We start from the raw sequence: 12,079 nt of genomic DNA on the forward strand, positions 1-12,079 counted from the left end.
GCTACTGTTATGAGTTGAGTTGTGTCCCATAAAAAGATATGTTGAGGTCCTAACCCCCAGTACCTGTGAATGTGAGCTTACTTGGAAATAAGATCTTTGCAGATGTAATCAAGATAAGATGAGGTCATTAGGGTGGGCCTTACAAGAAGAGAAGAGACACAGGGGAGAAGTCCATGTAAGGAGGGAAGCAGGTTTGGAGAGGTGAATCGGCAAACCAAGGATTGCCGAAATCAGCAGAAGGCAGGAAAAGACAAGGATCCTCCCCTAGAGCCTTCAGAAAGAGCATGGCCCTGCTCACACCTTGATTTCAGACATCTGGCCTCCAGAACTGTGAAAGAATAAATTCCTGTTGTTTTAAGCCACCCGGTTTGTGGTAATTTGTTATAGGAACCCTATGAAACTAACACAGCTACCAGGGGCAGCACACAGTAGGAGAGCCTCAAGTGTTCAGGAAAGGCATTCCAGAAGAAAATGACATTTAAGCTTATATTAAAAGAATGTACAGGATTCAGCCAGTGGGAGAGGCACAGGAGGTGTTCCAAGTGGTGACCTCAGCATGGGCAAAGGTTTGGAGGCAGGAAAGAGCATGTTGGAGAAACTGAAGGAATCCTAAACAGCTGAAGTACAAAGAGGGAATTAACAGAAATGAAGCTGAAGCAGCAGGTCTGTTATGAAAGAGCAAAGAGGATGAATTAAATAAAATCATTAATACAACATAAAAGTAAAGAGCAACTTTCTTGGAAAGACTTTTTGATTTGGGGGTTTCTTTTGTGTATTTGCTTCTGTTTTTTAAATGTTGAGGGATTTTTCAGTTTCTTCTGGTGTCATGGGGTAAGGAGATTGGGATCTAGAAGTAGCATAGAATAGTCTAGAAAAGATCCAGTTTTCTGTAGCACATTCCAGCAACAGGGAAGACAGTACTATGGAGGTGAGAGGCAAAAAAATAGTAAATAATAAAAAATAAAAATAAGAGAGAGGAGGATAAGGAGCACCCTGTGGCAGATGTGACTTAGGAATTTCAGACACTGTGATGTCTAGTATTGAATTTTCTGTTATCTTCTCCCTCACTAATAAAGGTTCTATGAGTTTTATTTACCAACATAAAGCAAATCTATGGTAGCCTTGTTCTAGCCCATCTCTGAAGAAAGCAAGGATGTTCATGTCCACCTTTGGGGGAGAATGGGCAATGGAAGGTTGAAAATACAAGAAGATTCAAAGAAGTGATAACAGAGAAACCCAAAGTAAGAGTTCAAAGCAAGAAGTGACAGACAACGATCAGGATATGTAAGACCCCACCAAGAGAATCAAGAATAAAAAAAGATTAATAGTAAAAATTTTAAAAGAAAAAGAAGTCAAGAATACTCAGGAAAATTTGGGACAAGTCTACATTTCCTATAGTCAGCTTGGAATGGGGATACTGGCTATTATATTTGGATGCTAAAGGAAAGGATTATCTCCAAATCCTAGGTAGGGGCTAGGGGACACTTAGATTACACTATGAAAATGACCCCAAAATCTGCAACAGAGAAAGGTGACAGAGGACAGCAGTCCAGATTCCACCCCTAATAAAACTTCCAAGTTTCTGGTGGATTAAGAATAGAAAGGAAGAGATAAAACAACCCACATGCTCTAAGAATAGACTAAATTAATAATGGTAATAGTAATATAAGTGTCATTGAGCACTTACCATGTGCCAAGCATGGTTCAATGTATGTATTTTTTCTGAGACACATGTATTAGCCAAAGGAGCAGGGAGTCTAAGCAACTTGTATAAAGTCACAAAGTGTGCAAATTCCATAGGTGACTTCCAGTTATCCTTTCAAATCTATTCTCCACTTCTTCGTGGTAATAGAGTTTGAATTAGACATGTGGCTCCCCATCTAGAGGCTACATTTCCCATTCGACTTTGCAGGTAGGAGTGACTATGCTGAGAAAAAGAACATAGCAGGCCAAAGACTGCTATCTTTAGAAAAGCCTGCTTATAAGCTTGGCCCTTGACTGGCATCTGGGAACTTGACTGGTAAACAGTTCCCTACATCAGTATAAAACTTTCCCCAATGGTAACAGATCCTAAATTATACAAACCATATGGTTTACACCAACCACCTGCTTTCCTTCTGAGAATATGAAATTTTAATATGTGCAAAGCAGAGGATACCCCAATAAAAACTACGGGTGCTGAGTTGCTGATGAACTTCCCTGGTAGACATGTGTTGTCACAACTCATTGCTGGAAGAATTAAGCGCATTCTGTGACTCTCCTGGAAGAGGACTCTTGGAAGTTTGTGCCTGATTTTCTCCAGAATTCACCCCATGTGTCTTTCCCCTTTGCTGAGTTTGCATTGCCTCCTTCTGCTGTAATAAGTCATAGCCATGAGTATGAGTCCTGTGACTCATATACCCTGAATCCTGTGAGCCCTCCTAGTAAATCACTGAACCCGAGGATGGTGTTGGGAACCCCCAACAGAGTGGCTAAGTTTTCATTAGTGAAACGTGAGTAAAGTTGATGTTGTAATTTTACTTTCACTTGTCAAAAAAGGTACTTTTTCCCCTCCATTTCTAGTGTTTCACCTTTCTGCGAATTAAGTTTTTCTTGGGGAAAAAAAGAATTACTAGGAATGAAAGAATACCAGTTTAATATATGAAATATTATCCACAATAATTATATTGGAACTTGTAATATATGATTAATACCTATTGTGTGCATTATAGATTTTAAATTTTGGTTTGGTATTATTTTTACTTTATGAATATTATTTCTATATGTCCTTGTGAGGAAATGGAAGGCTGGCAGCAATGAGAGATTGTTCACTGGCATGGGCTTTGCATGATGAAGATGTGGCCTTGCAAATTTGATTTTGGCTTAAGAACTAGGAGTACCTGATATTGGTATATATATTCTGCTTCCAGGAAGATGGAATAGACATACTTTCCCTTGCTCTTCCCACTAAATATAACAAAAGCCCTGGATATTATGTATAAAACAAACATAAGAAAACTCTGTAGAGAGAGGAAGCTGATCAACTAGGCACCTTAGGACCTGAGGAATGACACGATGGTGAGTTCCTTGGGTTTTCTTTCTGTCTCATATAGTTTAGACTCAATACTGAAGAAAACAGCAACTCAGAATATGCCAGTGGGTGCAGATAAAAAAAAGTCGTGAGCAAAATTTGATCTTTTAGCCAAAGGTCTAGGGAAAGCACAGTCTCATAAGACAGAAAACTTTTAGATAATAGCCACTAGACTCCAGTCAAATACCACAGAAATATCCCTTGTCTCAATACACTTTTTCTAGTTGAGAGCAAATGAGGAGCCTAGACTCCCTCCCTCATGAGGCTACAATGAGGCACCCCACCACCAGAAAGAAATGACACTTATCATTGCCTATAGGAAAACAACAACAACAACAACAACAACAACAATTTAAGTAACAAACAGAATTCTTACTAGAAACCACAAAACACTGGAAGGGAGTGACACAACATTTTACAAGTACTAAAAGAAAAGAACTGTCAATCCAGAATTCTATATTTAGTGAAAATATACTTAAGATTTTTAAGGCATCTACTATTTCCAAAGAGATGTGTAAAAAGTAGATCTTTTTTTTTTTTTTTCAGTTGTAAAAGCCTGATCTTTTGAGTATATGGCAAAAAGTATGCATTACCAAATGGACTGGAGAAAATGCATGATTATATAAAATCCAGTTTTTTCCTATCCTAGAGAAAATACAGACTCCCTTAACTATGGAAGATAGGGAGTCATAAGATGGAAAAACAAGAAAGTTACTTAGTAATAAATATATGTGAGAAGGGCATCTAAATGTTGTGTGTGTGTCTGAAGGTCACAAGTAAGAAAAGCTTAGAGAGGCCTCAGGACAGGACAGTGCAGAGACAAGAGCAAGGCTGTATCTGATGAATGAATACCAATTTATATTCAATACCTTGTGAATAGAGGACAGAGGGCAGATGGCTTGTCCCCACCCGGGTCTTACCCCCTAGGAAGTCTTGGTGCTCCTGGGACTGACTTTCAACTCGGAAGATATAGGCATTAGGGAAAGCAAGAGCCTAAATTAACTGAAGAAACCTTGATTTGGCTGGAGTTAAACTTCTATAAGATGAGGGATTGACATAGAACTTATGTTCAATTAAAAAAAAATACACAGGGTTTATGTACCTGTGTTGAGAGTCCACGACTCATTCATCTACAGAATAATAAAATGATAAAGAAATGTTGGCAAACTACCAGAAATATTCAAATAAGAGAGTTTGTTTTTCTAGTAGAGTTGGTAGACAAAGTACATTTTAACAAATAAATTAATGATAATTAATTTTAACAAATTTTAACTTAATCATTTAAATTTAAATTTAAATCATTTTAACAAATAATTAGTGATAAGCTTTTGTTTAGCATATCCACAAACTTTTCAATTGTTAATGAAACTCTATTCCAGCGCAATGATAATTAACTACAAAGCACCATAAAAACTAAGAGGTAGTTCTGATGTGGCAACAATTCAGGTTTTAGAAATCTCCATCCTCTGAAAAAAAAACACAAAGAAAAATGAAAATTAAGAGTTTTATAATAAGAGTCAAATTCTCTGTTTAGAAAAAAAGCAGTAATAATTGTCAAGGGTACAACACATGATTCACTTTATGCTTGAAGGCATTGATCAAATTTAATTAGGTAGCAGTTGAACCACTGCCACAGATAAAGTGGTTACAGGAATTTTTATCTCTATGAAATGCTATAGACCAAGAAAAGGAACTACAGACATATCTCATTTTACTGCACTTCACAGACATTGCATTTTTTTTTTACAAATTGAAGATTCGTGGCAACCCTGCATTGAGCAGTATGTTTCCAACAGCTCTTGTTCATTTCATGTCTCTGTGTCCTATCAATAAATGTTGTGTGTGTTCTGACTGCTCCACTGACCAGTCGTTCCCTGCCTGTCTGCCTCTCCTTTGGCCTCCCTATTCCCTGAGATACAACAATATTGAAATTAGGCCAATTAATAACCCTATAATGGTCTCTTAACTGTTTAAGTGAAAGGAAATGTCGCATATCTCTCGTGTTAAATCAAAAGTTAAAAATGATTATGCTTAATGAGGAAGACATGTCGAAAGCCGAGATAAGCTGAAAACTAAGCTGCTTCTCGTGTCAAACAGCCAAGCTCTGAAAGCAAAGGAAAAGTTCTTGAAGGAAATTAAAAGTGCTACTCCAGTGAACACACAAACGATAGGAAAGTGAAACAGCCTCATTGACAATATGGAGGAAGTTTTAACGGTTTAGATAGCAGATCAAACCAGACACAACATTCCCTTAAACCAAAGCCTAATCTAGAGCAAGGCTCTAACTGCCTTCAATTTTCCTGTGAGGTAAAGAAGCTGCAGAAGAAAAGTTGGAAGCTAGTAGAGGTTGGTTCATGAGTTTCAAGGAAAGAAGACATCTCCATAACATAAAAGTGCAAGATGAACCAGCAAGTGCTGATGTAGAAGCTGCAGCAGGTTATCTAGAAGATCTAACTGAGATAATCAGTGAAGGTGGCTATCCTAAACATCAGATTTTCAATATAGGTGAAACAGCCTTATGTTGGAAGAAGATGCCATTTAGGACTTTCATAGCTGGAAAGGAGAAGTCAAATCCTAGCCTCAAAGTTTCAAAGGACAGGTTGACCCTCTGGTTAGTGGCTAATGCAGCTGAGCTGATGACTTCAAGGTGAAGCCAATGCTCATTCTAAAAATCCTAAGGCCCTTAAGAATTATGCTAAATACTCTGCCTGTGCTCTAAAAATGGTACAATAAAGTCTGGCTGACAGCACATCTATATACAACATGTTTTACTGAATATTTTAAGCCACTGTTGAGAACTAGTGCTCAGAAAAAAACATTTCTTTCAAAATATGACTGCTCATTGACAGTGCACCTGGTCACCCAAGAGCTCTGACAGAATGAATGTTGTTTTCATGGCTGCTAACACCACATCCATTCTGCAGTCCATGGATCAAGGAGTAATTTCAACTTTCAAGTCTTCTTATTTAAGAAATACCTTTCATTAGCCTATAGCTGCCATAGATAGTGATTCCTCTGATGGATCTGGGCAGAGTAAATTGAAAACCTGGAAAGGCTGTACCACTCTAGATGAGATTAAGAACCAAAGCTGTAATCACTGAGACAGTACAGTACTGGCACAAAAACAGATACACAGGTCAATGGAACAGAATAAAGAACTCAGAAATGGACCTACAAATGTATGGCCAATGGGAAAAAGACCGTCAGCAAATGGTATTGGGAAAACTGGACAGTGACATGCAGAAGAATGAACCTGGACCACTTTCTCACACCATACACAAAAATAAACTCAAAATGTATGAAAGACTTAAATGTAAGACAAAAAAAACATCAAAATCCTAGAGAAGAAAACAGGCAACAACCCCTTTGACCTTGGCTGCAACAACTTCTTACTAGACATGTCTCCTAGGCAAGGGAAACAAAAGCAAAAATGAACTATTGGGACCTCATCAAGATAAAAAGGTTCTGCACAACAAAGGAAACAATCAATAAAACTAAAAGGCAACCAATGGAGTGGGAGAAGATATTTGCAAATGACATATTGGAAAAAGGGTTCGTATCCAAAATCTCTAAAGAAATTTTCAAACTCAACACCTCAAAAAAAAATAATAATAATCTAGTGAAGAAATGAACAAAAGACATGAACAGACATGTTTCCAAAGAAGACATCCAGATGGCTGACAGACACAAGAAAAGATGCTCAACATCACTCACCACCAGGGAAACACAAATCAAAACCACAATGAGATCCCACCTCACACCTGTCAGAAATGCCAAAATTAACAACTCAGGAAACAACAGATGTTGGTGAAGATGTGGAGAAAAGGGAACCCCTTTGCACTACTGGTGGAAATGCAAACTGGTACAGCCACTCTGGAAAACAGTGTGGAGGCTCCTCAAAAAATTAAAAATAGAGCTACCCTATGACCCAGCAATTGCACTACTAGGAATTTATCCAAAGGATACAAAAATGCTGATTCAAAGGGGCAAATGCACCCCAATGTTTATAGCAGTGCTATCAACAATAGTCAAAGTATGGAAAGAGCCCAAACATCCATCAACTGATGAATGGATTTTTTAAAACGTGGTATATATCTACAATGGAATATTACTCAACAGTCAAAAAGAATGAAATCTTGTCATTTGCAACAATGTGGATGGAACTAGAATGTATTATGCTAAGTGAAAGAAATAAGTCAGAGAAATATCAGTGGAGGAAGTAGTTGCAGATATGGTGGAAACAAGCAAGAGAACAAGAACTACAACCAGATATGGAGCCTAAATATATAACTAAATTGCTTCAATCTCATGATAAACCTTGAACAAATGAGAAGTTGCTTCTTATGGATGAGCAAAGAAAGTGGTTTCTTGAGATGGAAACTACTCCCGGTAAAGATGCCGTGAAGATTGTTGAAATGACAACAAAGGATTTAGAATATGACATAAAATTCATTGGTAAAGCAGCAATAGGGTTTGAGAGGACTGAATCCAATTTTGGAAGAAGTTCTCCTGTGGGTAAAATGCTATCAAACAGCATCACCTACTACAGAGAATTGGTTTGTGAGCAGAGAATTGGTTTGTGAGAGTCCAATGAGGCAGCAAACTTCATTGTTGTCTAATTTTAAGAAATTGACGCAGCCACCCCAGCCTTCGGCAACCACCACCTGAATCAGTTAGCATTCATCAACATCCAGGCAAGACCCTCCACCAGCAAAAAGTCTAGAAAAAAATCGCTGAAGTCTCAGATGATGGTTGGCATTTTTTTTAGAAGTATTGTTTTCTTAAAGGGTGCAAGTGAACGAGGGGCAGAGAAAAAGGGCAGAGAGAGAGAGAGAGAGAGAATCCCACAAGGGGTATAGAAAGAGACAGGGGGGGAAGGAGGGAGAGAGAGAGAAGCAGAGCTCATGCTCACCCAATGCGAGGCTTGAACTCACAAACCATGAGATCATGACCTAAGTTAGATGCTTAACTGACTGAGCCACCCAGGCACCCAGCAATAAGTATTTTTTAATTAAAGCACATACATTGTTGCTGTATATACTGGGAAGCCAAAAAATTCATTCGACTTGCTTTATTAACCTACGTTATTGGGGCAGTCTAGAACCGAATCTGCAGGATCTCTGAGGTGGGCCTGTATATCCACTTTTATATGTGAAATGCCACATTACAGTCATGCACTGACTTTCTTTTTCCTTCTTTTCCCAGCCAGAATTTTCCAGAGTGGGTCCTCATGCGTGGTGCCCAGGAACTCTCACAAGTTCCTAGGGGATTCTGATGATTTGAAAGATAGACAACTCTTTAGAGTACTCTCAACTAAACTAGATCAAGAGCCACAGCCCCTGCTCTCTGAGAATGCTTCCTTCACCTCCCCCTCCTTCTAACATCCTCTCCTAATAGCTTCTATCTTCCCTAAGTCTCTGGGGCCAAAGCAGCCTTCTCAACCTGTAACATTCCAGACAACTTTGACTTCACCTTCCTCGAAAACTACTGTTCTTGTGAAACTTCTGGGTAAAGAAGGTGGAGTAATATATCCTACTTCACTGGCCTTTCTCAAATTTTCCTAAAAATAACAAAAATGAAAAATTGATGGAAAATAAAACAAAACAAAATAAAACAGTACATCAGTGAAGCAGAGAAACAAACAGAGCTGCTGTCTGCAAGTACAGTGCCCCAGGTCTGGGGAGTCTGAATGGAGATACAGGAGGAATGGAGCGCCTGCCAGTACCTATATCCCCGAAAGGAATTACCAGCATTCTGAAGGGCCTATCCAAGGATCTTTAGATCAGAGTAACAAGTCCTGGGAGTGGCAGTGGCCCACAGAGTGAGGTATACAGTCTGTTCAGATATAGTGTGTGTTTCTTTCATGAGAACTAATTCAAACACAACTGGTAACTAGGGAAGTGATATAATATAATGCAAAAATTGTATGGGTTTGTATATGACCTTCCCCGGTTGTTTAGATGCTACCAGGAGCAGGATTCCTCACAATTAAGGAGAAAGCGTTAACAGTTTAAAAAAAACCCTAAAAGGGGGAGAGGGGCTCAAATCCTTTACAAGTTTAGTGACTGGTTTAGTGACTTCAAAAGCCTCTACATTTCCTACTACATTAAGTATTTAAGGGAACTGAGAATGCAGATGTCAAACTGCAAAGGTATTTGTCCTGTGTTAAAAAAAAAAAAAAAATCAGTGAAGAAACACCTGGGTCAGATTTTTATTTGGATACTGTTAGAAGAAAAAGTTCTCAAGGACCTACACTTCAGTTTAAAGCTGCAGAGGATCTAATGAATAATGCTGGATGCAAATGCACATGGCAATTTAACTGTGCTACTGGATTGTTGCTTGTTTGTTTTAATTAGAATTGTTACTGGTTTTATGTTGTGCTAAATACAAAATTATAAATTTTGAGTGGTGTTCTAATTCATCTTTCCCAGAAGCCCTATTTTTAGAGTATGATTTGGCAGAACACAAGGTCTTTCAGTAATGTATAAATGGTGTTATAGCAGAAATGCCTTTAGGCCTATGGAGAGGCCGGCTTCAACTCCAGTGATGGCAGAGAAGAAAGGGCAGAGGAAAAGGAAAAACCATGCCCACTGTTGACTCTCAGCATCCCAGCCAAGGGAACTAGGGGTGAAGGGGGTCTCCAAATAAGGAAGAGTGAATGAGTGTGGTCTGAAAAGCTGAATGCTAAGACGCTTTGGTCTCATCCCCCACTCAGGTTCAGAATACTGGAAGCAAGGCAAGATATTAGAAGAATATTCTCTGGGGAATTTGATAGAAGAGTAAAGATGTAAAATGCTAATATCAGGAACTTTCCAACAAATGGTCCACCCATTATCTTGCAAAGTTTAAGAATAATGAGCCCTGCACACACATGCTCAGAGCTTGCAATCAGCGTTTTAGTTAATTCTCTAATATGAGCAAACAACCAAACAGACATCTAAGGAAACCTCCAATATAGAAGATAGGAACAAAACAAAAACAAAAACAAACAACAATTTGAAGGAAACAGGCAATTGGCAATGAAGAAAACTTCAAAAGTAACATTAATATCCTCAGAGATATAAAAGGAGATATTGCACCCATGAAACAAGAATGGGAATCATCAAAGACCAAAAAGGAGCTACAACTTGAAAAAAATTTAAAAGGTAACCAGCCTACGAGATACAACTTCTAAAACAAACAAACAGCAATTACAGAAAGAAGGACAGAGAAAATGAAAAGATGGGAATCAACAAAATAATTCAAGATAATTTTTCAGGATGAAAAGATACAAGTCCAAATTGGAAGGGTCACAACATAATTTATTTAAAAAAAAATACCAACAGTGGTGCCTACTTTGGGGCACCTGGGTGGCTCAACCGGTTGAGCATCCAACTTCATCTCAGGTCATGATCTCATAGTTTGTGAATTTGAGTCCCACATCGGGCTTACTGCTGTCAGTGCAGAGTCCTCTGTCCTCCTCTCTCTGCCCCTCCTCCACTTGCACTCCCTCTCAAAAAAAAAAAAAAATACTATATCAAGGCATATTCTTGTGAAATTTGAGAACTTTGGGTACAAATATAGGTTCTGCATGCTTCAGAGGGGAAAAAACAGGTCACATTCAAAACAACAGGTACCAGATGGCTTTAGACTTTGCAACAGCAATACTAAAAACAAAAAGACTGAAGAATAAGAAGAATTGGAGAAATGTCTTCAGCATTCTACTAAATTCAGCCAAACAATCAAGTATGAAAAAAGAATGAAAACATTTTTAGACACTCCAGGAGTCCAAAAATGTATATACCATGCACTCTTTGGGACACACTACTGAATGTTGAGCTTCACCAAAGCAAGAGAGTAAACCAAGAAAAAGGAAGATATGGAGTAGAGGAAAGAGGACAGAACTGAAGGTAATCTCAAGGTAGAATGATGAAGAAAGATCCCAGGTCAATAACTGTGCACCAGGTTTAGAGGACAGTGGTTGGATTGAAGCAGTGTCACCAAAAGAAGCCATGTTGAGGGCTGTCATCACACAAATACCAGATGCCTTGTATTACCTTTTTAATCAACCATTGAATACCAAGTGAGCCTGGCTCATATTATTATCTATACTCAGCCTATCTTGACTATATGGTAATTAACTGTGCTCCTTCTTTCCTTTCCATATCCTACAACATAGCTCAACTGATGACATGCAGAGTATATGCTTTTATCCACTACATCTCAGTCTTTACCATGTATCAAAATCTTTGATGGGCTTCTTAAAACACAGATTGTTGGGCCCCAACCCCAGAGATGTCTATTCCATAGGTCTTGGCAGGACCTAGAAATTTTCTAACAAGTTCTCAGATGATCCTGATACTGCTGGCCAAGGAACCATACTTTGAGAACCACTGCTTTTTTACCTACCCTTGAGTGCTAGGGTTGATCATGGAGAGTTGGGAAGCAACACAAGAATCCCACTCTCTCTATCCATTTTTTCCTCTGAACACCCTGGGCCCATACGCCTGGCCTGCCAGATGTTCTGACTTTCCTGGAACTCTTTCAAGCCTTTGCCCAAAGACTTCTCCAGAAGGGTTCCCTGTAAAGCATGTCCAAAATATTCAGTTCAGTTTATTTTATCCCAGGAAATTTTTTTTCTTTTCTTTTTTTAAAGCTTATTTTCATTTGAGAGACAGAGAAAGAGAGAAAGAGCAAGTGGGGAAGGGAAAGAGAGAGAGGAAGACAGAATCCCAAGCAGGCTCCTTGCTGCCCCCACAGAGCCCGACGCAGGGCTTGAACTCACAAACCCTGAGATTATGACCTGAACTGAAAACGAGTCGGACTAACTCTTAACCACCTGAGCTAGCCAGGTGCCCCTCCCAGGAGACTTTTCTAAAAACAGCAGGATAGCTCTTTCCCTATTCAGCCAGGTTTGTACTGACTGATTATGTTTTTATGTATGCTTAGGCATATATACATACATAGGTGACTTTAAAAATTGTTTTCAAGTGAGGAAATAATGAACACAAAAGTCAGCAAATGGTTACC

Source organism: Panthera uncia, chromosome A2, assembly GCF_023721935.1.
Source record: "Panthera uncia isolate 11264 chromosome A2, Puncia_PCG_1.0, whole genome shotgun sequence".
Classification (NCBI taxonomy): domain Eukaryota; kingdom Metazoa; phylum Chordata; class Mammalia; order Carnivora; family Felidae; genus Panthera; species Panthera uncia.